Source organism: Diceros bicornis, chromosome 18 (genome assembly GCF_020826845.1).
Source record: "Diceros bicornis minor isolate mBicDic1 chromosome 18, mDicBic1.mat.cur, whole genome shotgun sequence".
In the NCBI taxonomy this organism is placed as follows: Eukaryota; Metazoa; Chordata; class Mammalia; order Perissodactyla; family Rhinocerotidae; genus Diceros; species Diceros bicornis.
The window spans coordinates 22,418,992-22,433,521 of record NC_080757.1 but is presented as its reverse complement, the minus strand read 5'-3'; the positions used below and the strand labels follow the sequence as shown (position 1 = coordinate 22,433,521).

General features: G+C 48.0%; 1 protein-coding gene across 1 annotated transcript in view; it reads left to right on the top strand.

The window, feature by feature from the left end:
• The window catches only part of ASIC2 (acid sensing ion channel subunit 2), a 991,167-nt gene that overhangs the window by 447,387 nt on the left and 529,250 nt on the right, over nt 1-14,530 (top strand). The gene's annotated exons all lie outside the window — the stretch shown is intronic.

The following is a 14,530-nucleotide window of genomic DNA, read 5'->3' as shown; positions in this document are numbered from 1 at the left end:
ACTTACTACTTTGTAGGGAATATCTAACGTATTGGCAAGGTTAGGTCAGGAAACAGAAGTCACCATAGGTGTTTTAAATAGGAATGTATTTAATATAAGGAACTAGAGGCTTATACAACCCTTGCTGGCCGGGCGAAAGAGGTCAGGGAGCATTGCTGTATTCCAGAAAACGTGGAAATGCAGAAATTGCGAGGAAGCTATAGCAGACCCCACTGCCTGCAGGAGGATGCTCACAAGTCCCCAGTGAAAACTCCTTCTGCTGTCTGCTGAAGGCCACACTTGTGCCCACACGGCTGCTGCTGGAGCATTCTATCTTTTTCTCCTCCATCTCGGAAAGCTCACGCAAAGAGCGTCTCCTTGACAGAATCTCACTGATCCCTGCTGGAAAGGGAGTCCAGGAAATGTGGTTTCCCGGCTTCAGGCCCCTGAGGTTTAGGGATGGCTTAGAAAAGCAGTGATGATGCTATTAACAGATGCTAATTCAGCATGTCCAGTTATTAGCCAGAATCGCAGCTGAAATGAAGAGAAGAAAAATCAGTCAAGTGGGTTGTTAACCCCAAATATGGGTTTCTCTCTCTTGTCTCCTCCCACGCACTCTGCTGGGGACCAATGCGCTCTCCCTTGTGGAGACCTAGTGAGAAAGCTGGGAAGAATTCAGTGCCCTCTGAAAGGGGAAACAGATAAGAAAGTGCAGAGAATGGTGCATTCCACACTAAGGTAGATGAGCAGGTGAATGGGGGCAGAGGAGTGAGGAGAGATCTGAGCCGACTCCTGATAAGAGGCGAGGTAGAGCTGCAGGTAGGAGCACAGGCTCTCAGTTGGGTTGACTGGAGTTTTCATTCCTGCTCCACTACACACTGGCTGTGTGACCGTACCTTCTTGTTTTTTTTGGTTTTTTTTTTTGGTGAGGAAGATCAGCCCTGAGATAACATCCGATGCCAATCCTCCTCTTGTTTTTGCTGAAGAAGATTGGCCCTGGGCTAACATCCGTGCCCATCTTCCTCTACTTTATATGGGACGCCGTGACAGCATGGCTTGACAAGTGGTGCGTCAGTGCGTGCTTGGGATCCGAACATGCGAACCCCAGGCTTCCGCAGCAGAGTGCGCACACTTAACCCCGACGCCACTGGGCCAACCGCAGACCTTACCTTCTGAGTACGAGTTTTGTTAATAGTAAAAGGAATAATGGTACAATGGATTGTACATTATAGGGTTCTCGGGAGCACTTAGCACGGTGTCTACCTGGCACCTAGTACGAGCTCAGTAAACATTAGATGTTTCTAGAATGAGCTCAGGGAGTCGGATTGGCCACTAAGGTATTCCCCGTAGAGTGGCAGAACTCACTCTCGTGGCGTTTCCTCCACTGCAGAATCCTACAGCTGTGACTGGATACAGGGATTTCAACAATGAGTGCTTAAACCTCATTATTTTTGCTATTATTATTTTCCTTACTATTATTATTTTATAGTGAAATATCATGTCATAGTCACGTGTGCTTTCCTTGCTCCTATGATTATTATTTACCGTTTCACAACAACCCCGTAGCATGAGTCAGTGCAGGTATTCCCTGTACATTGGGGATGAGAGGACCAAAGCCCAGGACGTGAAATGGCTAGTGGAACCTGAGCTCTGAATAGCAGCCCCAGATTGGCTGCAGACAGTTGGAATGCTATTTTATCCGTGATGAGTCTCAAGGGTCCACAGTAAGGCCCCCACTCCCTGTCAGCAGCAGGACTGTTTATTAGTGTCCTTGACTTGCAGTCCTACCCTGAGACCCACCCCCCTAGTCCCCTTTCCTCCTGTCTTGACATTCCTAACAAACTCACTTTAGAACACACCATGGTGGCCTTTATGATATGTTTAGCCTCCTCTGTCCAATTATCCCTGGATGCAGAATAAAGGAAACGGTATTCCATATTCTGCCTCTGGAAGAATAGCTAATGGTTTTGATCTCTGTGTGACCATGGACAAACTCCTTAACCTCTCTGACCCTGGGTTTCCCCACCTTTGAGTTGAACGATAGGATCCATCTACTCAAGAGGAATTAAGAATATGTGATGATGTGGGAGCACCTGGCTTAGCACCGGGCACATAGTAAGCACTGAGTCAACAGGATCTTTCTCTTCCCTTTCCACTCTAGATGCTTCCCTGGGCTCCTTCTCCATCTCTCTCTGTCCCTGGCATTCTCGACACTGCCCTTCAATTGCAAGCAGCTGTCCCTAGCGTCTTTCAACATTGATGCCCCTGAAAACAACTAGGATAAAATGAAGATATTCTGGGGGCATCTAACCACTAATCTAGCCTTGACCTTTTCAGATGGAAACCCAGGATACAAAGTCCTAATTTCATTTTATACCCGTTGAAAGGTTAAGGTATTGACCTGGGATCTTGTTTAAGCTGGGGACACAGAGGTTAGAGTGATGGACTGCTCCTCATGGCAGAAGGAGATGGTTCTGACCTCTGGCCCGGCAGGGGTCAGTGGTCCTCCCCCCACCTGCTCCCACACCCACCACCTTCTCCCCGCTTTCAGTCTGCCTCATTCATTTAATTCAAGTTCTCATCCCAGAGAGTGTAAGGTTTCGAGCTAGACAGCCCATTTTAGCCCCGACTGTTATTCTCTAGCTGTGTGGCCTTGGACAAGACACTTAGGTTCTATGAGCCTCAGTTTCCCCATCTGAAAAATAGAGATGCTAATAAAATCAACCACATGGGACCTCTGAATACCTTGCTAAATAAATTTAAAAGTCACAGTGATTGAGCATCGCTGTGGACCAGTTCTTTGCATCCATAAGACCTACTGGGAAGTCAGTGTTGTAAAATCTGATTTCCAGGTGAGGAACCCATTGCTCAGAAAGATTGTGCACCTTGCCTGAAGGCGCATAGTTAAGGCATGGCAGAGCTAGAGTGGACTCCAAAGCCCTTGCCCTGTCTACTGGACCACACCAACACCCTCCAAGTTGTTTACTTATTCAACAAATGCTTATGTAAGTTTACTACATATCAGATACTCTTCTCACACTTTACAAATATTAACCCATTTAATCCCCATGACAACTCAATGAGGTAGGTACTGTACTATTGTTATCCTATCCCCATTTTATAGATGGGGAAACTGAGACACAGGGAATTGAAGTGACTTGCTCAAGTCACACTAGTAAGTGCAGTCAGTAATGACACCTAGGGGTCTGGCTCCAAAAAGTCCAAACTTGTAAACACTAAGCTATGCCACATTCAGCCATGGCTTTGTGGATGTGGATAGGCTATAAACTGGAAGATGCTGCTAACCTGCAGCTCTTAGCCTCCACTCCTGTTCTCTGCATCATGCCCCTGTCTTGGGAGTAGCTGGTACCTGTTCCCTCTCCCCCAAGTCCTTTCTCATTTGGAAGAAGAAGGCGAAGTCTGGGTCTCTTGGACCCAGAGAAGACAGGGCTGAGATGAGAAACTGGGGAGCCCTTCCTGCCTGCACAGTATAGACTCCTTGCTGAAGCGAGTCCTGCTGTAGCCACTGCTGACAGCTGCTGGTAACAGAGACTCCGCGGGGCTGAGACCTGCTAATGCATTTTGTCACTGCGAAGAGTGGCTCCAATTACATGTCCTGGTCAAGGGCCATGGTTTAAAATGTGTTGCAGTGTGCACTGCTAATCTCTTTTGTAAACTCAGGTAGTCCAGGCTGGTGAAATGTCAGAGCTAGAAGGGATCTCTGAGAGCATGGTCTGGGACCCTGCGCTCTCTTCAACTACTGGAATCCTGAATGCGGGATGGGGGATGTGACTTAGCCAAGGTTATGGCCCCAGGGAGTGGCAGCATTCTAGGACTATTAATTTACCAGGATGACCTATTTGCTGCTTGGTTTCATTGTTATTTTAAAGGCATTCTCCTTAGTCCCTGGAAATCTAAAAACTGAAGGCTCACAGAGATCTTCCCATTGATTTTCAGAAGTGGGGACCCCTGTGTGCTGATCAGTACTTGTACCTTCTTACCCGCCCTGTCTCCCTCCTAACCAAGGCTCTCGGGGGCTCAGTGAAATTAGAAGTGTTCCAATATCCCAAAGATATTGGTTTAGCCCTACCAATATGGGAGCCCCTTGAGTTAACCTCACACGTTTCCATTTTCAAGGTTTATCATGTAAGTTTCCTGGTTTTAGCTTCACCTCTATGTCTGCAATTTGCTATTTTTCTTCTGAAATTATTTTCTCTCTTTAAAAGGTCTATTGAATCATATATTCAAGGGGGCGTGGAGGGTAGAGGGGAAGCTTAGTAGATTTTTAAAAATAATAACACCCAGCTTTGGTGAAAGAGCAAGGAAATAAGTACTCTCATGTACTGCAGGTACAAATGCAAGTTGTCACAATATTTATGGAGAAATTTGGCAATGCACCTCAAAACCTTCGAAATCAGCTGTATTATTAGATGTGTGATTCCCATAGCTCGGAATAGCCACAAAGCTTTACATACAAGATTGATTATTGCAGTATTATTTATGCTGGGAAAGCTGGAAAAAATCCCAAATGTTCAACAGAAGGGGATTTAGATAAATAAATTATGGTACAGCCATACAAGGGACAGGAATCTTTAATAATAAAAAATAATAATGACACATATAGCTCTTACTATTTACCAGCTTATCTTGTAATTAATGAATGTAACATACGCAACAACCCTATGAGGTGGATACTATTATTATGCCCATTTTACAAATAATGAAATTGAGGCCCTGAGGATGAAAGTGACTGGCCCATAGCCCCAGAGCTAGAAAGTGGTGACATTGAGATATAAACCCAGTCTGTCTTATTCAAAAATCCATACTATTAACCACCACGCTACACAGCCTCCGGAAGATTATCTAATGGTTTTGGTAAATGTGTGTATGTGTGCATGTGTACGTGTGTAAAAGGACTGGAAATCTGGACACTAACACGTGAACACTAGATGGGAGGATTACAGGCAATTTATAGTTTCTTCTTTGTGCTTTTCTGTATTTTTCAAATTCATTTCAAGGGCATTATTGTTTTTTTACTCAGAAAAAAATATATAGTAGATAAAATTTTTAAAAGAAAGAAATCCAAGACATGATGTAATCCAGCCCCCGCCCAATGCAGAAATCCATTTCTGTACCATCTCCAATAGACCATCACTCGCCTTTATTTGAACTGCTCTGTTGACAAGGAGCTCATGGATCTGGCTGTTCAGGGTTGGCTCAGTCTAGGGAAGGAGGGAAAGGTGACCCTGGGGTTATATTTATGTGGTACAGCCCAGCTCACAGGGCAGAGATCCAGTTGAGGGATTTGGGGCAGAAGTTCAGAGATGCTGAGAACATCAGCGGGGAGCTTGCTGGGGCACAGCTCCAGCTAAAGATAATGAAGCCCCCAGCACACCACATTGTGTACTTTGTCTCATTTATTTCACAGCCTGTTAGGGAAAAAACTTCCTTCAAGAAACAGGTTTCTAGTGCACAGGGAGGAGGAAACCCTCCTTTAAGGTATTCACTCTGAAAAGAATAATATGCCGTTTTCAACTACAAAATTGGCAGAAATGAGAATCCAGTGCTGGTGAGGATGTGTATGTAGCATTCTCCTGTTCTGTTGGTAGGAAAGTGAAGTGGTGCAATTTTGGGGAGGACAATTTGGCAATATTTATCAAAATCAAAAGCATACCTTCCATTTAACCTAAAAAATCTCATTGCTAGGAAGCTGCCTAATAAGTATAAGTACAGGGATATTCACTGTAGTCATTACAGCATTGGTTATAGTAGAAAAAATAAACAACAAGTAATATTGGAAATAGTGTCCTCGGTTGGGGCCATATTAAATAAATTATGGTGCTGCCATATGATGGAATACTCTGAAGGCATTGAATAGTATGAGAAGATCTGCAAATAGTTTTGTGGGAATATCCTGATGGGGTCTTAGTAACTGACAAAAAGCAAAATACAGAACAGAGTCTTAAATAAAGAAGACCATACGTGTGGATGTGCATTTGAGAGCATACACATTTTTTCCCCAAAAGAAAATACAAGTTCACATAACTGTTTAAAATATGAGCATCCTTTCACATACTGTTTAAAATAGCCAGCTTTGAGCAGAGGGACTAGAGGAGCGAGGAGAGAGAATCTCATTTTCATTTTGTATCTATTTTCTTTGAATGTTCAGCTACATGTTACTGTTATTTTAAAAATGAAGGCAGGAGTTATCTGGGAAATTGTAGTCCACTTTGTTTGTTGATTTTCTACTTCTCTGTACTAAAAGAAAACACACACATGCAGATACACACACACAACCTAGTAATTGTCATTTTATTTTTAAAAATAACACAGAATGCTCCCCCAAGGCTCTCTCGTAATCATCCTCTTTGTCCAGAGTCAAGTCTTCTCGGGGCCAAGCCAGGATCTTTCTGCACCAGTTCCTACTGGGTGCTGTCTCTAGCGTCTGCTCAGCTGGTCCCCTTAACTCTCTGGGCCAGTGAATGAGCCCAGATTAGGAACAGAAGAAGAGGTGTATTTACTCCGGGAGCTAGTGAATTAGCAGTGCGTTAGCAATGCACTTGTCAGGATTAGCTGTGCTAGGCTGTAATAACAAAGAAATCCCAAATCTCAGTGGCTTGACAATACAGAAGTTTATTTCTCGCTCATGACACAATTCGATGCGGGCCATACTCCTCTGCACTGTATGGGGACTCAGGGCTCCAGGAGGCACCCACCTGTGGGTCTGCCTTCTTGTGGCTTTAAGATTGCCCTGGTGTCATCCAAGTGGGTGAAGGGGAGGGGATGCTGCATAACCACCTACCTCAGCCTGAAAATGGCACATGTCACTTCCGTGTGCCTTCTAGCACCAGTCATGTGCCAGCCTCACTACAAGGGAGGCTGGGAACTGAGGAGCAGCACAGGGATGTTAGGGACCACTAGTACTCTCTGTTGCAAGCAGGAGGCCCAAGGTGGGCACCTCCCCTTGTGGTGAGATGTATGGAGCATGAGAGGAAGCCTTGCCCCAAGCTGTCTTCCTCAGTGCCTGGCTAGGATACCCAAAAATGCCCTCTCACCATGCACCAGCTCTCAAAGGTCTTACAGGACATCGATTCACTGTTGTGAGTTCTTCATTGCCTCTCTGTGATAGAACTACACATCCGAGCCCTTGGTGGCTCTGCACTGTTTCCCACTGGAGCAGCCAGAGAATAATTCCCCAACCTGTTGAGTTGCCCTTGGCCATGTGACTTTCTTAGGGCAATGGAATGTCTGTGGACACTACATGAGCAGAGGCTTTCCGTGTGCTTACGTGATTTAGCTTGGCTTCTTGCTTGCTGTGATCTGCCATGAGAAGATCATGTTCCAGATAGCCACCGCCTCTTCAGTCTGGGACCCACAACAAGGATGCATAGAACAAATTTGAGTCTGACCTGGTCTGGACTCCAGCTTGGCCCAACCTAGCCAGCCTGGATCAGCTGAACCTCAGTCAGTCTATAGACCAGTGAGTGTGAAAATAAATGTTTGTTGTAAGCCATTGAGATTTTAAGGTTTTTGTTATGCAGCAAAAACTGACCAGTGTGGGTGCCCACAGAAAGCTAACTTCAAAGGAAACATGGTGCACGCAAAGCCAGGGTCCTGGAGCTACTAACAGCCATCTTGGAGATGAGCCATCTGGAGTCCCGAGTAGGGGAATGTTCCTGAGGTCACAGAGCCAGGACCAGAGCCCAGGTTTGCAGAATCCAAGCCAGTACTTTTTTATGACCAGATATCCACCCTCCAACACAGAGCAGGGCTCTGAGGCCTAGAGACGTTGGTGTTTTGATTTGGGCAGGGGAGAGGGAAATGAAAGGGGCCCAGGAAGTGGCTAGAAGGGCTAGTTGGGAAAGCAGAGGCCACCAGCAGGGAGACAGAGGACTGAGCGGGCTTTCTCATCTCCCTGAGTAGCTGAGGTCTGGACAACTCAAATTTCTGCGGTTTCCTGCTCAGCTACGGCATCAAGTCCCAGGAATCATTCTGATGGAAAGCCAGATTCTTGGGGGCCTGCAGGCTGTCTATGCTCGTTTTCCAGGTGCCCTTTGTATGGTGTGCCCTCCAATCGCTTCCTGTCCGCTGCCTGCCCTTTGGGCTTTTATATAGAAAAAACCCTCAGGCCATTAGGGGAAGGAGCCCAGGGGAAGAGGTGAAGTGGGGAGAGAGTGCCAGCATCTCGGTCTTTCCTGACTCCAAAGCACGCATCCGAATGAGTGCATGAGTGCATGTGCCTGCAGACACATGGCCCTGTGACTCCTTCCAGCGTCCCACAAAAAAGACAGCTGGCAGGTGCAGGAGCTCCACGTGTCAGGTGAGGGCACCACAGTCCCATGTTGCTGACTGACTCCCAGGTTGCTCACTGGGAGGAGGAGGAAGCCGAGGTCAGCTAGGAGGACTCTGGTCCTTATTAACCCTCCTCCTCTCCATTTCCTCTCCACGTCCCCCGAAGCCTTCCCGTCCTTCCCCTCTTCTCTTTCCTCCTTCCTCTCTTCTCTCCCACTTACATTTTATCTTCCCTCCCCTTTCCTTGTCCCTCTCCCTCTGCTTTCCTCTTCATGAGCCCCACAGACAAGAGGTGAACACCTTTAGGGATGCGGGGCTGAACAGACAGCAGTGACTGCTTCGTGGAGCTTGTCTTCTAGAAGGGACAACAGGTAATAACTCAACACAAAAATGAATCCATAATTCCAAGCTATGATGAATCAATGAAGGAAAAGGGTGAAGCACTCGGAGGGAATTCCAGCGGAAATCTAGTTTAGACGGGGGGTGACGGAAGGCTTCTCTGGGGGTGGGGGTGCATTTAACCTGATACTTGAAGGACAAATACCAGGGAAGAAACAAGTGGGGACCCAGGATTGAGATGAAAAAAATTCCAGGCAGAAGAACTAGCATGTGTAAAGGAATGTCCTTGGTCTCCTCTGGGAGCTGGATGGAGGCGCTAGTGACCGTGGAGTGACCCTGGTTCAGAGAGCCGGGGTAGGGCTGTGCACAGAGATTAGAGAGGCGGGCAGGAGCGGGATCAGGCAGGGATTCTGTGCTTTATCCTAAGTGTGATGGGAGCCCGGCGATGTTTCTTAAGCAGAGGATTGACATAATCCAGTTTTACATTGTAAAGAGATCAATTTGGCAGCTCCGAGGAAAATGGATTGGAGGGAGACTTTTAGAATTCCGCTGTGGCGGTTCAGGTGGAAGGTGAGGGGTGCTGGTGGTTAAGCTGCAATGATGTGGGAAGAGATGCAGAAAAGTGGATTGAAGATGGGCCTTTGTGGCAGGGCAGTATTTGTGAAGAATCACCAATGCGCCCCCACCTCGTGCTCTCACTACCCAGTGACCCTCACTGTTCAGGCAGGGGGCCACCTGCTGCCTGAGTGGAATTGCCAACATCATATCCTTGATCTTGGGTTAAAGAGCCAAAATCCAGGTATACAATAGAGAGACTTGGAGGGAAATGAGATTGAGCTGAACCAGGTTGGGGAGAGGAAGGACAGATGCAGAGGAAATAAGAAAAATCGTAATACCAGTGAGAGTCTCCATGTCCTGTTGTATACCCACGTGGTCAGATAGGTAAGGGGAGCACAAAACTCCCCCCCTGCAAATTTTGGGGGATCTTAGAGCAAAGGAGATCTGCATTGGTTTCCAGGTGAAGCCCGAGTAAGTCAAGAGGGTACCAAGAGTTCCCCAGCACTGCACCAGCCTGGTACTGGGTCTCAGGGCCCCAGGGCATTGCCAATCTTGGGAGGAAGGCAATTCCAGCCCCTATGCACATAGGGGCCTATCTTTGGAAGATGCCAAAAATGCTTGAGTCTCTTCCAATATCCCTGAGATTACTTTTTGAACCCCAAGACTTAGGGCCCACTGGAAGGAGGATCAGACGGGAAAGAAGACGCTCAGCTTCAAACTCAGCTTTAGTTCATGCTGGGGAGATGATTCTAGAAAACCACTTGACCTCTCTGAACCTCAGTCTTACCTTCTAAGGATGGAGGCAATGGTATGAGCCTGACCTCCTCAGGGGGATGGTGGAGAATTTAAAAGAAATAAACACATGGAAAAACTAGGTAATTCTGTGCTTGTGGAGTTATTTTGTTTAGAAAGACAACAATCCTCTAATTCCGTTGAGAGTTCTAGCAACTTCCTTTCCTTGGCCCGATTCTATTTCCTGTACCTTCTACCTATTGGTACTGCTTCTGCCTCTTGGGTGACACAGAGCAAGCCCCATCCCTCTTGCCTCAACAGCCCACATGTAGCACCCTTCAGGAAGGCACAGTCAGGGACTTCCAAAGGCTGCTTGTCTCCAGATGGAACAGCTTAGTCCCTCCAGCAATTTCTCTTAGGGCCTCACAGTTGAGTCCCCTTCTCCTGAGGACACTCCTGTTTCTGACGTCCTAAGAATGTGATACTCAGGGACATCACAAGGCCAGTTCATTCCAACCATAGTTTTGCTGAGATTTCTGCAGCCAATAGTCCAAAGCCCTCTTGCTGGAGTCCGGGGTGGCTCTATCTCTGAATGAAAGCTACCCATGACTGGTGCCAACGGAGAGTTGCAGGGTAAGAACCAGTGACAGGTAGATGTCTCCATTGCTTCCCCCATTGGGAGCTGTAGGCATTGTTCTCACTGTTATCATCCCTACTCAGAAAGTGCAAGAGAAAAATATAACCACAGCCCACCTCCCAAGGGAAAGAGCAAGCACTGTCCTAAGACACTCTCGAGTCCTCCAGGGAGCGCGGGATTTAGTTGCAGAGGGTGTAGTGAGAAGATCCCTGGCCTGGAGATCAGTGCAGGAAGTGAGGGAGGAAGGAGCTGGAGTAGAGGAGCCTGGCCTTGCAGGTGGTCCCCAGGGTGAGCTTCCTCCCTCCCCTGCACCTTCATGGTTGATCTCTCTTCCTGGTTTCTTCATCCTGAACATTCCCCCAGGAGGCTGCACCTGAGCAGAGAGCACCCAGAGAGTGTTACAAGCTCCCCTCCACCCTCTGGGTCTTTATTCCCACTTAGTTCCTCGGCCTTTGTTGGTCTGCTGCCTGAAATATTCTTAGGTTGTCCCATGCCCCTGTGTCCTGTGATCCGAATTAGTGCTTCCCTTGGCCAGCAGCATCGTGATGTTCTGCAGGATGCTCAGCCACCCACACTGGGTTAAACCAATGCTGGGGACTCAGTGGGGGTCCAGCACATGCTGGTCAAACCACCCACCCAAGGAAGAGGTTTGATGCTCCCACATTCCACACCTTTACTGCTGTGTACCACTTGGGCTGGTGCTGAGGGAACAGAGGTATCGAAACTCAGGATGAGCCCTAGAGGCACCACAATCTAAGGATGGGGCTGTGAAGTAGGCGAGGTGGTCCTCAGACCCTCCAGAGCCTACGTTGAGCACTTTGGCCCGTTTACTGGCAACTTGCCTACCCCAGGTACATCTCCCTCTCAACAAATAACCCAGGATTTGTCAGTTGCAATGTGGTGAACTTAGCCATTTGCTCATTCATTAATTCACTCATTCATTCATCAGTAAATATCTTCTGAGTGCCTAGAAATATACCAGGCTCTATGCTAATACTGGAGATAGAAAGGTGGCTAAGATACTACCCTCATCCTCAAGGAATTCACAGTCTCATGGGAGAAGCAGCACAGACCACGTTAATACTGTAATAAGCAGTACAACAGAAGCAGTTCTGAGTTCAGGGATGGAGGTATCTTTAAGGACTTAGCCTTGACCTCGAGCGGGTGAGCCAGCTTTGCACAGCCCGCTGCTGGGTTTCTTGGTCTCCGCACTGCAGCACCTAGTTCCCCGCCTGGCACCTGGAAGGACCCGAATAAAGCTGTGTGGACTGATCTGGATGTTCTCTGAACACCGAGCTCTAAGCCTCAGTAATTCTAAGAGAAAAATGGTGCCAACTTGCCAGATGTGGGAACTGAGTTCTAAAAAGCGTTCAATAGAAATGAAATAAATTGGAAACTGCTGCTCTCATTGTCCTCCTGGCATCTCGGGAACCGCCTTTTATTCTCCCTCCTGTTGGCCAAATGAGCTCCTGCCTCCAATCTGGCCCCTGGGTCCACTGCCCAATGGCAAATACTCCTGCCCTGGAACAGCTCATTGGCGGGAGCTGAGAAGACTAATAACAGCGCCTGACAGCCCTTCATGGTTTTCTCTAAATGTTCCTTTCTGCACAAAAACGTTTAATAAAAATATGGATTAAAGTGGAGACTAGGAGCGGGAGATCAATGCAGTCTCCCGACTACGTTACTGTAATACGTTCTGTGCCTGTGCTGCTCACTCAGGGAGGAGGAGAGTCAGTGAGTTCAGAGGCCTGCCTGAGACGCCAGGGGTGGGAGACAGGAGAGGAGCGTCCTGGGGTAGGGGTGTGGCGGGTGCCTAAGACAGGGGCAGGTGAGTGTGAATATCTCTAGGCTGCCTGGGAAGCAGTCTAGGCCCAGGTGGGGGTAAGGAGCCAGGAAATGCTGTGTCCTGGGTTGCATGGGGTCTAGAATCTCCTTGGCTAGAGTGATTGATAATCTGGTCTGTGTAACTGCTTTATTATTACACGTAAGTTCATTGTTCTCCACGCAAAGCAGTAGTATATGTTGTCCCCCGCCCCCAAATTCTTACATTTAGTTAAAAACAAACAAAACTAGTCAGTTTTCAATACATGGATTACCAACTCAGCAGCAAAAAGCATGTTCATTACACAGGCCTTTCTCTTCTATTCATTACAGTGGTCCCCCAAGTCCCTCTAATTGGTCTCATTTTGCTCCCTATGTGTCCGTTTTGTTCCTGAATGCCTTGAAAGCCATTAAAAACTTTGTCTTTAAATGTTCCAAGTAATTCAGTCTTTATCTAATTCAGATCAGGGATCTTCGCTCCCAACCGTTTTTTGCATATTACTGAGGGTTTCTAAATGGACCCCGAGCAGGGGCCACTCAACGAGAATGCTGCCGTTCTCAGAGATGAGATGGGTCTTCTCTCCTGGGCTACCCCTGGAGCAGAGACCCACTTCTACACGCGCAAACTGCAGCCAGGGCTCTTGCTGCACCGGCGCACGGACGGACCAGTTGCCTAATGTGAGGCGATAAATATGGATTAGATCTATGCAAACCGCCGGATCAATTATGGGAACATGCGGCTAAAACTGCCTCCAACTGTCAGTGTCGGGGTTTCTGCTGGAGATTATGAGTCCACTTGGGTTCCACAGGGCTTAGAGATGTGTGAGTGTGCACGTGTGTGTGTGTGTGTGTGTGTGTGTGTGTGTGTGTGTGTGTGTGTAGGGCCATTATAGGAGTAGAGCAGACACTGCCCAGGAGACATGAGATTAGGGTTCTAGGCCAGGCTCTGCTTCCAACTAGTTTTGTAACTTTGGAAAAATCATTATTCGCTTCTCCGAGCCTCATTTTCCCATCCATAGAATGAACAGGTTTTTTTTTGGGGGGGGGTGTCCTTTTCACGCTGGAGCCCCACCTCTGAAAAGTCTGACTCCAAAGGCCTGGGGTGGGGCCTAGGTCTTTCTGTAAAGGTCCCGGGTGAGTCTGATATGGGCTCCCCTCGGATGCTTTGCCTCCCTCCTGCCTCTCACTCTAGCAGCCTGCCCTGTGCCCATCCTCCTGGCACTTCCAGCCTGTGCTTGCCCCAGCCACCCTGTGGTTGAAAAGCTTTCTTTCACCTCTTTCTCTGAGGACCCCAATTCTCCCCACTCCTCGGGTAGGATGCCCTGTCTTTTGAGCCTGAGGGTTTCTGGATTCTGTGTGACATCATTTTCTTCCACCCCTGGCTTCCCCCACTCTTTATCACGCCACTGATTTGCACATTAACCCGAGCTCTCGTCTAGGCTCACAGAGGATGGCACTCCAGAGGAAAACCTAAAGAACAGCAAATATGGGGCAAAGCTAGTGTGACCCGGGGCTAGACGAGGGTCCCAGTGTCCAGGCTGCAAACCCACTTTGTTATTAGTGCTCTCCATGCCCACTCACCACTTCCCTACCTGCTCCCCCTCTTCCCTCCTTCCTCCTATGGGAGGAGGCCTCGTGATACAAATAACCAAAGATTTGGGAGTCAGGCCAGTCTGGATTCTAATCCTGACTAGTTCTATCACTGGGTGCTGTTTGCGCCCGTGGGGACATCCTCTTGTTCGGCTCTGGGCACTGTGCACCTCTAGTCCACTCCCTTTAGACACTGCATCCTGCCTGCGGGGCCAGGCTCCCTTCCAGCCTGCGGCGGAGACGGTTCATCCGTGGATTTCCTCTTCTTCCTGGCCACACAACTAGACTACTTTTCCCAGAAACCCTTGCTGTTCGATGGGGCCATGTGAAGGAGTTCTGGCCAAGGGAATGTGGGCAGTGTGATGGAGTCCACGTCTAGATCTGGCCATAAAAACCTCCCATGTGATCCTCTACTTTTCCTCACAGTCTGACTGCTGAGTGTCAAGGTCCAGGACAACCTCGGAAGCCACCTGAATTTGGCAGACCCTTTATCTGCCTGGGTCCCCTGAGCACTCCTCCATTCCCCCTGCCTTCAATAATGCTGACTGGGCTTTAGGTAGACTGGGGAGTAAACTTCTATTG